Below are 12,218 nucleotides of genomic sequence, written 5' to 3'. Positions count from 1 at the left end.
CCTGCCTCTAATGGTTATACACATATTTTAGTTGTTGTTGATTACGTTACTAAGTGGGTAGAAGCTATTCCAACTAGTAGTGCTGATCATAACACTTCTATTAAAATGCTTAAAGAAGTTATTTTTCTGAGGTTTGGAGTCCCAAGATATCTTATGACTGATGGTGGTTCACATTATATTCATGGTGCTTTTCGTAAGATGCTTGCTAAGTATGATGTTAATCATAGAATCGCATCTCCTTATCATCCGCAGTCTAGTGGTCAAGTAGAGTTGGGCAATAGAGAGCTCAAATTAATTTTGCAAAAGACTGTCAATAGATCTAGAAAGAATTGGTCCAAAAAAATTGATGATGTATTATGGGCCTATAGAACTGCATACAAAAATCCAATGGGTATGTCTCCATATAAGATGGTTTATGGAAAAGCTTGTCATTTACCTCTAGAACTTGAACATAAAGCATATTGGGCTATTAAAGAGCTCAACTATGGCTTCAAACTTGCTGGTGAGAAGAGGTGCTACGTCTTGAGCTTGCGTTGGTTTTCCTCGAAGAGGAGAGGGTGATGCAGCAAGTGTAGCATAAGTATTTCCCTCAGTTTTGAGAACCAAGGTATCAATCCAGTAGGAGGCTCCTCAAAAGTCCCACGCACCTACACAAACAAACTGAGAACTCGCAACCAACGCAATAAAGGGGTTGTCAATCCCTTCACGGCCACTTGCGAAAGAGATAGACCCGGGGGCCATAGGTTTCACTAGAGGCTTCTCTCAACATAGCATAAGTATTACGGTGGGTGAACGAATTACTGTCGAGCAATAGATAGAAAAGCGCATAGTTATGAGATTATCTAGGCATGATCATGTATATAGGCATCACGTCCATAACAAGTAGACCGACTCCTGCCTGCATCTACTACTATTACTCCACACATCGACCGCTATCTAGCATGCATCTAGAGTATTAAGTTCATAAGAACGGAGTAACGCATTAAGCAAGATGACATGATGTAGAGGGATAAACTCAAGCAATATGATATAAATCCCATCTTGTTATCCTCGATGGAAACAATACAATACATGCCTTGCAACCCTTTCTGTCACTGGGTAAGGACACTGCAAGATTGAACCCAAAGCTAAGCACTTCTCCCATGGCAAGAAAGACCAATCTAGTAGGCCAAACCAAACTGATAATTCGAAGAGACTTGCAAAGATAACTCAATCATACATAAAAGAATTCAGAGAAGATTCAAATATTATTCATAGATAAATTTGATGATAAACCCACAATTCATCGGATCTTGACAAACACACCGCAAAAAGAGTTTACATCGAATAGATCTCCACAAGAGAGGGGGAGAACATTGTATTGAGATCCAAAAAGAGAGAAGAAGCCATCTAGCTAATAACTATGGACCCATAGGTCTGTGGTAAACTACTCACAACTCATCGGAGGGGCAAGGATGTTGATGTAGAAGCCCTTCATGGTGGATTCCCCCTCCGGCAGAGTGCCGGCAAAGGCTCCAAGATGGGATCTCGCGGATACAGAAGGTTACAGTGGTGGAAATTGTGTTTCGTGGTGCCCTGGATGTTTTCGGGGTACGTAGGTATATATAGGAGGAAGAAGTGCGTCGGTGGCCGCCCGAGGGGCCCACGAGACAGGGGCACGCCCTACAGGGGGGGCGCGGCCTCCTATCTCGTGGAGCCCTCGGCTGCTTCTTGACTTGCACTCCAAGCTCTCCAGATCACGTTCGTTCCAAAAATCACGCTCTCGAAGGTTTCATTCTGTTTGGACTCCGTTTGATATTCCTTTTCTTCGAAATACTGAAATAGGCAAAAAAACAGCAATATGGGCTGGGCCTCCGGTTAGTAGGTTAGTCCCAAAAATGATATAAATGTGTAAAATAAAGCCCATAAACATCCAAAAGGGGTAATATAATAGCATGGAACAATCAAAAATTATAGATACGTTGGAGACGTATCAAGCATCCCCAAGCTTAATTCCTGCTCGTCCTCGAGTAGGTAAATGATAAAAAAGAAATTTTTGATGTGGAATGCTACCTAGCATAATTATCAATGTAATTTTCTTTATTGTGGCATGAATGTTCAGATCCAAATGATTCAAAATAAAAGTTCATATTGACATAAGAAATAGTAACACTTCAAACGTACTAATCAAAGTAATCATGTCTTCTCAAAATAACAAGGCTAAAGAAAGTTATCCCTACAAAATCATATAGTCTGGCTGTTGCTCTATCTTCATCACACAAAGTATTTAATCATGCACAACCCCGATGACAAGCCAAGCAATTGTTTCATACTTTAATAATCTCAAACTCTTTCAACTTTCACGCAATACATGAGCATGAGCCATGGACATAGCACTATATGTGGAATAGAATGGTGGTTGTGGAGAAGACAAAAAGGAGAAGATAGTCTCACATCAACTAGGCGTATCAACGGGCTATGGAGATGCCCATTAATAGATATCAATGTGAGTGAGTAGGGATTGCCATGCAACGGATGCACTAGAGCTATAAATATATGAAAGCTCAACAAAAGAAACTAAGTGGGTGTGCATCCAACTTGCTTGCTCATGAAGACCTAGGGCACTTTGAGGAATCCCATCATTGGAATATACAAGCCAAGTTCTACAATGAAAAATTCCCACTAGTATATGAAAGTGATAAAATATGAGACTCTCTATCATGAGCATCATGGTGCTATTTTGAAGCACAAGTGTGGAAAAAGAGATAGTAGCATTGTCCCTTCTCTCTTTTTCTCTCATTTTATTTTTCTTCATTTTCTTTTCCTTTTTTTCTTTTGTTTTTGGCCTTTCTCTTTTTTCTTTTTGGCCTTTCTCTTTTTTTCCTTTTTTTCTTTTTGTAAAGTCCAAAGTCTCGTCCCGACTTGTGGGGCAATCATAGTCTTCATCATCCTTTCCTCACTAGGACAATGCTCTAATAATGAAGATCATCACACTTTTATGGATTTACAACTCAAGAATTACAACTCAAGGCTAGAACAAGATATGACTCTATATGAATGCCTCCGGCGGTGTACCGGGATATGCAATGAATCAAGAGTGACACGTATGAAAATTATGAAGGTGGCCTTGCCACAAATACAATGTAAACTACATGATCATGCAAAGAGCAATATGACAAAAGTAATGCGTGTCATATGAACGGAATGGTGGAAAGTTGCATGGCAATATATCTCGGAATGGCTATGGCAATGCCATAATAGGTAGGTATGGTGGCTGTTTTGAGGAAGGAGTATGGTGGGTGTATGGTACCGGAGAAAGTCGCACGGTACAAGAGAGGCTAGCAATGGTGGAAGGGTGAAAGGGTGCGTATAATCCATGGACTCAACATTAATCAAAAGAACTCATGCACTTATTGCAAAAATTTAGAAGTCATCAAAAACCAAAGCACTACGTGCATGCTCCTAGGGGGATAGATTGGTAGGAAAAGACCATCGCTCGTCCCCGACCGCCACTCATAAGGAAGACAATCAATAAATAAAATTGTGCTCCAACTTCATCACAAAGCGGTTCACCATACGTGCATGTTACGGGAATCACAAACTTCAACACAAGCATTAATTAAATTCATAATCACCAAACTAGCATAACTTTAATATTACTACCTCCATATCTCAAAACAATTATCAAGCATCAAATTGATCATAGCATCTGAGGGAGTCCTGGACTAGGGGGTGTCCGGATAGCCGAACTATCATCTTCGGCCGGACACCTGGACTATGAAGATACAAGATTGAAGACTCCGTCCCATGTCCGGATGGGACTTTACTTGGCGTGGAAGGCAAGCTTGGCGATACGAATATGTAGATCTCCTACCATTGTAACCGACTCTGTGCAACCCTAACCCTCTTCGGTGCCTATATAAATCGGAGAGTTTTAGTCCGTAGGACGAACAACAATCATACCATAGGCTAGCTTCTAGGGTTTAGCCTCTCTGATCTCGTGGTAAATCTACTCTTGTACTACCCCTATCATCAATATCAATCAAGCAGGAGTAGGGTTTTACCTCCATCGAGAGGGCCCGAACCTGGGTAAAAACATCGTATCCCTTGTCTCCTGTTACCATCCGCCTAGACGCACAGTTCGGGACCCCCTACCCGAGATCCGCCGGTTTTGACACCGCCATTGGTTCTTTCATTGAGAGTTCCTCTGTGTCGCCATCTTTACGCCCGGTGGCTCCTCCGATCATCAACGACGATGTGGTCCAGGGTGAGATCTTTCTCCCCAGACAGATCTTTGTATTCGGTGGCTTTGCACTGCGGGCCAATTCGCTTGGCCATCTGGAGCAGATTGAAAGTTATGCCCCTGGCCATCAGGTCAGATTTGGAAGTTTGAACTATACGGCTGACGTCCGCGGAGACTTGATCTTCGACGGGTTCGAGCCACAGCCAAGTGCGCTGCACTGTCACGATGGGCATGATCTAGCTCTGCTACCAGACAGTGCCCTGGAGGCCGCACAAGTATCCGCTCCGACCCTTAGCTCAGAGCCGACTGCGCCGATCGAGGATGGGTGGCTAGACACCGCCTCGGGGGCTGCTATCTCTACGGCGATTGAGCCGAACACCAACCCTGTCCTTTGCGATGCTCGCAACTCCAAGGCCCCGAACTCCTCTCTGGACTCTGAACCTGTCGCGCCCCTGCCAATCGAATCCGATTGGGTGCCGATCATGGAGTTCACTGCTGCAGACATCTTTCAGCACTCGCCCTTTGGCGACATCATAAATTCACTAAAGTCTCTCTCTCTATCAGGAGAGTCCTGGTCGGACTATGGTCAGGAAGGTTGGGATGCGGACGACGAAGAAATTCGAAGCCCACCCACCACCCACTCCGTAGCCACTGTCAAAAGTTTAAACGACGTACTCGACTTCGATTCCGAAGACATCGACGGTATGGACGACGATGTAGAAGACAAACATGAACCAGCACCTATAGGGCACTGGACGGCCACCCCATCTCATGATGTATACATGGTGTACACACCTAAAGGAAGCGACGACGAGGAACAACGGGACGACACAAGGGATCATCCCCTCGAAAAGCAGTCAAAACGGCAACGTAAGCACCGCTCAAAGTACCGCATCGATAAAGACAACAGCCATTCAGACCCAGCCATAGAGCAGGGCAAACCGGTGGACGACGAACATACTATCAAGCAACCGTCTGAATAGGACAACCTGAATAAACAACCCGTCCCCGCCGAAGATAACAGTCCGGACGATCTCACGCCGGACAAGTTACCGGAGCAGAAGAACCTCCACCAAAGGCTCGTCACCACTGCATGTAGCCTAAAGAAGCAGAAGCGGAAGCTCAAAACAGCGAAAGATGCGCTCAGAATCAGATGGAGCAAAGTACTCAACACCGCAGACAAATACGGCGACAGTCGCCGAACAAAGAGCTACCTGAAGCGAAAACTACTGCCAGAATTTGATGAGGAGGCCGTAGAGCCACCACAATCAAAGAACAAGGAGACCACCCGGTTGGATAGACGACCCCATGGCAAACATAGAGCGGCAAACGGCACCGCACACAAGCCGGCACACGACCCGCACATGGATTCGCATCAAAAAGAAAGCAAGCTCCAGTAAGCAATGCAACACGTCAAGTATCCGAATATTATGGTACACCTAAATATAGGGGTGCCGCACATCCTCTATGTTTCACCGATGAGGTTTTGGATCATGAGTTTCCAGCGGGATTCAAGCCCGTAAACATAGAGGCATATGACGGAACAACAGACTGGATTGAGGATTAAATCCTCCACATACACATGGCCAGAGGAGATGACCTTCATGCCATAAAATACTTACCTCTCAAGCTCAAAGGGCCAGCCCGGCATTGGCTCAAAAGCCTCCCCGAAAACACCATTGGAAGTTGGGAAGAGCTCGAGGATGCTTTTCGGGCAAATTTTCAAGGGACCTATGTCCGACCTCCGGATGCAGACGATTTAAGTCACATAACTCAACAACCCGGAGAGTCAGCCCCAAAATTCTGGAACAGATTCCTTACTAAAAAGAACCAAATAGTCGACTGTCCGGACGCCGAAGCCTTAGCAGCATTCAAACACAACGTCCAAGATGAATGGCTCGCCAGACACCTCGGCCAAGAAAAGCCAAGAACAATGGCCGCATTAACAAGCCTCATGACCCGCTTTTGCGCGGGAGAGGATAGCTGGCTGGCAAGATGCAGTACCAGCGACCCAAGTACATCCGAAGTTAGGGATGGAAATGGGAAACCGCGACGCAGCAAGGACCAGCGCCAGACCAAGGGCAACAGCCCGAAGAGCACGGCAGTCAACGCTGGATTCAATAGCTCCCGGCAGAATCATAAAAAACGGCCCCCTATGGATAACAGGGACGAGCTATCCAACTTAAACAAAATCTTGGACAAGGTATGCCAAATCCGCAGTACCCCCGAGAGAAGCCTGCAAATCATACCCATAGAGATTGTTGGGTCTTCAAGCAGTCCGGCAAACTCAACACCGAACACAAGGGGCTCGAAACACCAAGCGAGGACGATGACGAACCCCACAAGCAGAGCACCGGAAAACAAAAGAATTTCCCACAAGTAGTCAAAACAGTAAACTCACTTTACGTGACAAAAGGGAAAAACAGAACGGTGCCCATAGCGATACGCGCCATATGGCCTATCCCAGAGGAGTCCCGCCACTTGTTGTCAAAATCAATCACTTTTAACCATCAGGATTACTCTAGAAGTATCCGGAATGCAGGATGGACTGCCTTGATATTAGATCCGATAATCGACGGACTCCAATTTACACAAGTCCTAATGGACGGCGGCAGCGATCTAAACCTGCTATATCAGGACACAATCCACAAAATGGGGATAGACCCAACCAAGATTCGCCATAGCAACACTTCCTTACAAGGGGTAATGCCAGGCTGATATGCCCATTGTACGGGCTCTCTATTGCTAGAAGTTGTGTTCGGCTCACCCGACAACTTCCGCCGTGAAAAGTTAACCTTCCACCTCGCCCCATTTACAAGTAGCTATCAAGCACTACTGGGGCGCGAAGCTTTCGCCCGCTTTAACGCAATACCGCATTATGCATCCCTCACACTTAAAATGCCCGGTCCACGAGGCATCATCCCTTAAAGGGAAATATCGAGTGTTCCTCGAGCGCAGAAGATTGTGTGACTGCATCGACAGCCACACACTAAACCGGCTTAACTAATCCAAGCACCCAAACAGGTCGTTCAGACCCCAGACACGGCTGGACGAGTCCGGCGTAAACATACAGGGGCTTACCAGCCGCACACCCCCGCACTAGGGGCTCCGCGCATATACAACAAGAGACAATAAAGCTCAATTTTATTCATTTTTTGAAACATACTTTGTTTATTTAATATAACGTACATTTTTGCACGATCTTTTTCACCTGAGTTCCTCTCTTTTACAGATGAACACCGTGTGACACCTATCCAGGATACGGCACAACGGAGACACAGGCGCAGACGTGCAGCAGGGACCCGTTGCAAGGATTCTTTTCAGATTAAGACCCTGCGTAGACCTTTTTTACTGTCTCTTGTTGATACACGTCCCCTGGTTTCTTACTATAACCGAGGAGGAGGCTGGCGTTTTGGCATAGGCCACGTTAGAATTTTGCGCATACCTGGACACCAGGGGCTTATTACCAAGGGCATTGTTCGGCCCGTTTTCATAAAGACCGAATACCTTAGGGAGTGTTCGGCGTCTCGAGTTAGGCCTTATATGCATTAGCTCTGAATCATGTCTTTGGTCAAATGTTGGGTTTGCCCGGCTCCTGTGTTTTGCTGCCTTACGTTCCGCTCTATCGGCTAACGCGGCACCAGGAGAACTACTGCGATTGTGCCCCAGTTCGGCCAGGCGAGCACCTTAGTAGAGAAAGCCGAAAACTGACTGTCATGATATAGCGTGAGACTGGTCAACCACTCGATGACCGGTCGGAATCTATAGGATTCCTCCGCATTGACGAAGGGCCGCTTCCCGGTCAGGCACATACGCGCCCTGAATTCGGGTGAGCGCGGTGCCCCTAGGGGTTATATAGTAGCCCCATTGTCAAACTCCTATGGCTAAGTGAAAGTGATAAAGCATTATAGTCTGGTTGCCTAGTTTGCTACGCTACCACCTCCTTTATAGGACCAAGATGTTGGATCAAGTGTGAAAATGCGCCTTTTGCAAACACCCCCGCATTATATGCGTGGGGGCTGAAGCCGAAGACTGCCATCTTTCAGGTTATATACACATATACATTAACGGCCGCACAGGAGGTATTTTAATTCTTGAAAGCACAAGTATAAAAAGCTTCTATATTTCATTGAAACATTGTTTCACAATAATACATGTTATTCGAACATAATATCCTTCGAGCACTGCGTCTCTATTAAACGAGCGCCCGGGAGAACTTTCTGAAAATAGTGCTCGACAGGTACTCGGCTTCTGTCCGAATCTTGGTCGCAACATCGGTGGCCTACATCTCCGCCCAGTATGTCTTGACACGGGCAAGATCCATACGTGCACCCTCTATGCATGCCGACCTCCTCATTGCATTGATATGCGGCACCGCACCTAGGAACTGTTGCACCAAGCCAAAATAACTCTTTGGCTCAGGCCTCTTCGGCCACAAAAGACTCACGACATCCTTCATGGCAAGTCCGGACAACCTATTCAGCTCCACCCATTCGGCCAAGAGCTCGGTTAATGAAAGTGGGCGCTCTGGATTATGAAACTGCGACCAAAAAACCTTTCCCGCTTCGTGATCTTGTTGATCTCGGAAGTGTTCGGCCGCGTCCGCCGCATTTGCCGCCAAGTCCAGATGAGCACTCCACAGTCGGTCCAACTGAGCATAATTAGGGTCCAGGAATTTCCTCCGCAGCAGAAAGGGCTTTCTAGCCGCGATCTCTCCGGCTTGACGCAGCTCCTCCTTCATAGCTCTCATCGCAGAGCGAGCATCCTTGGCCTCGGCAGTGGCCTTCTTCAGGTCCTCTCATACCGCCCGATCTTCTTCTTCAAGAAGCTTGCAGCGGTCAGCAGCATTCTTCAACTCCACGGCCATCTAGGCCATCTCCTTCTTGCTTCGGCAGAGAGCAGCCTGTTCGGCTTTTAGCTCTTCGACCGCCTTTAAGGCAGCCGCGTCGCTCTTTCTGGCCTGCTCCTTGGCTTGGGCGAGCTCCGCCCGCAGGTTCTCCATAGCAGCGGCACCATTTGCGTTAAGCATACTTGTGGTAAGGCACGGGCATCAAGCTCCCTTACCAGGTGTCCGCGGGGAAACTGCATACCTTGTGACTCGTCAAGTCGCCTATTGACAAGCGCGATGTCGACATCCGCCACGTCAAGTTGCCGCTTTAGTTCGGCAAAATCATTAGTCCGGCCAGCCACCGAACCCTTCACCACCTGCATAGGAAGGGAGACACATTATACCTGGGATTATGATGCTCGGCGCGCTGTCATTTTTGACAACACACCGAGCCTCAGGGGCTACTATCCACACAGGGCGCATTTTATATGCGGAACTGCCAGAAGGTACACTATTTTGCGTACCTCAAAACCTGTCAGTAAACTTCTGACGGCTTCATGCAATCCGCTCTCAGCGGATGAAATCCTTTCAATCACCGTACTCATTAACGCACGGTGATCTTCTGAGATAAACGCTCGCCTGAGCAGATCCTTCAGCTCCTCTGACCGTACACCATATGGTGACGGACTCGTCTGATGGCCTTTTTCAATGGCCAGGCGCGGAGGGATTTGAGGGGACATACGACTACTTTCCGTCCCCGCCGGACTCGAAGAAACCCTCCGTGATGACACCTCAGGGTCACCCGCCTCATAAGATGGTACGGCAGGGCGAGGTGTTTCGCTCTCTATCATCTCCGGACAAAGATCCCCTGAAGATGAGCTCTGCTGAGAAGGGCTGAGATCCGAACTACAAGGTAAAATTTTGGTTATCAGAAATAGGGTAGGGATATCCTTTATTTTAATAAAAACTCCCCTTTTTACTTACGGCTCGGTGGAGGGCTGATTCCCTTGGGGGCATAATGCGGCCGAAGCATCTCTCGGCGCCGGACCCTCTAACGGAGATTTCTTCCCCCGCTTTGAGAGCATGGTCTCCGGGTCTTCAGAGGCGGTCCTCTTCTTCCCTTGGATGGAGGGATTCTCGATCCCTTCTTTCCTGGCAGCCTCCTTCGTGGAGGCGGAAGCTTCCTTGTTCCCCCCTTCACCTTCTTCCGAAGGCGCAACCTCCAGCATCCTGGTTAACACGGGACCGGCGTGGTCTCGGGGTGGGGGGCCGGACACCTGATTAACTTTGCTTTCGCTATCCACTCCTGTTCAAGGGACAGATCTTTTAAAGGGCAAGTTTGTGATAAAATATAGGATAGCGTGTCCGGGTACAGGGCTACTTACTTGAGTATCCGGGCGATTACAGCTCAGGCCTGCGTCCTCGGTCTAGTCCGGACACATCTCTTATGATCCGAAGAAAAGCTTGTACATCTCCACGGGCGTCGCACCCATAAAATGTTGGAGAGCTCGTGGTCCCTCAAGGTTAAATTCCCACAGGCGGAGGGGGCAACGTCTGCAGGGCATGATGTGACGCATCAGCATGACCTGCACTACTACGACCAAAGTGATCTCTTTATCTAGGAGGTCTCGAATGCGGCCCTACAGCAAGGGCACGTCCTTGGATGGCCCCCAGTCAAGCCCTTTATTGACCCATGATGCCAGCCGCGGTGGAGGATCCGAGCGAAAGGCAGGTGGCGCCACCCATTTGGTGCCCTGGGAGCTGTGATATAAAACCACTCTTGTTGCCATAAACTGAGCTCCTCTTGAAAAGAGCCCTCGGGCCACGGAGCATCAGCATTCTTGCTTATAACAGCCCCTCTGCACTCTACCTGTTGCCCCTTGATCATCTTCCGCTCCACTTTAAAGGTCTTGAGCCACAATCCGAAGTGAGGGGTAATGCGGAGGAAGGCTTCGCACATGACGATGAATGATGAGATGTGGAGGATGGACTCCGGATCCAAGTCGTGAAATTCCAACCCATAGTAAAACATGAGCCCCCTCACGAAGGGGTCCGTCGGGAAGCTTAGCCCCCGAAGGAAGTGAGACACGAACACCACGCTTTCACCAGGCTTGGGAGTGGGAATAACCTGCCCTTGGCAGGCATCCTATGCAAAATTTCGCCGGTTAGATACCTGGCCTCTCTTAGCTTTAACACATCTTCTTTCGTAATGGACGAAGGCATCCACCGGCCTTGCAGGTCAGAGCCGGACATCATCGAAGGTCCGAAGCGCCTGAATCTAGAGCTTTGGGTGTTGGAACTCGAGGCGAGGGGCGGATTCAATTGAGATTGAAAGAAGGGAGTGGAGCCTTGGTCTCTTTATAAAGAGGTTGAATACCAAGAGCCTCCCCCGTGACCGTTCAGGACTCGCCTTCGATAGAGGAGACGTGCCAATGGGCGCGGTTGGGTTACCCACGCCCGTATTGATGAGAATCCCAGAATAAGGGGACACGATCTCTGCTTTGACAAGACGTGCCAAGGAAACCGCCTCGCTAAACGCGCTGAGGTGGAACAGTAAAAACGATTCGAATAAAGGCTTGGTCGTGGTATGATGTCACGCCGCGATATACGTCAGCAGATTGAACTTGTGTAAATATTATTCTCTCTACGGTGGTATGTGGAACTTATTTTGCAGAGCCGGACACTATCCTTGTGTTCAACATCTTCTATGAAGTATTCGGAGGAGGAACCCGCCTTGCAATGCCGAAGACAATATGCGCGCCGGACTCGTCGTCATTGAAGCCTGGTTCAGGGGCTACTGAGGGAGTCCTGGACTAGGGGGTGTCCGGATAGCCGAACTATCATCTTCGGCCGGACTCCTGGACTATGAAGATACAAGATTGAAGACTCCGTCCCATGTCCGGATGGGACTTTCCTTGGCGTGGAAGGCAAGCTTAGCGATACGGATATGTAGATCTCCTACCATTGTAACCGACTCTGTGTAACCCTAACCCTCTTTGGTGCCTATATAAACCGGAGGGTTTTAGTCCGTAGGACGAACAACAATCATACCATAGGCTAGCTTCTAGGGTTTAGCCTCTCTGATCTCGTGGTAGATCTACTCTTGTACTACCCATATCATCAATATCAATCAAGCAGGAGTAGGGTTTTACCTCCATCGAGAGGGCC

This window comes from Triticum dicoccoides, chromosome 6B, assembly GCF_002162155.2.
Source record: "Triticum dicoccoides isolate Atlit2015 ecotype Zavitan chromosome 6B, WEW_v2.0, whole genome shotgun sequence".
NCBI lineage: Eukaryota > Viridiplantae > Streptophyta > Magnoliopsida > Poales > Poaceae > Triticum > Triticum dicoccoides.
This window is presented reverse-complemented; position numbering follows the sequence as displayed.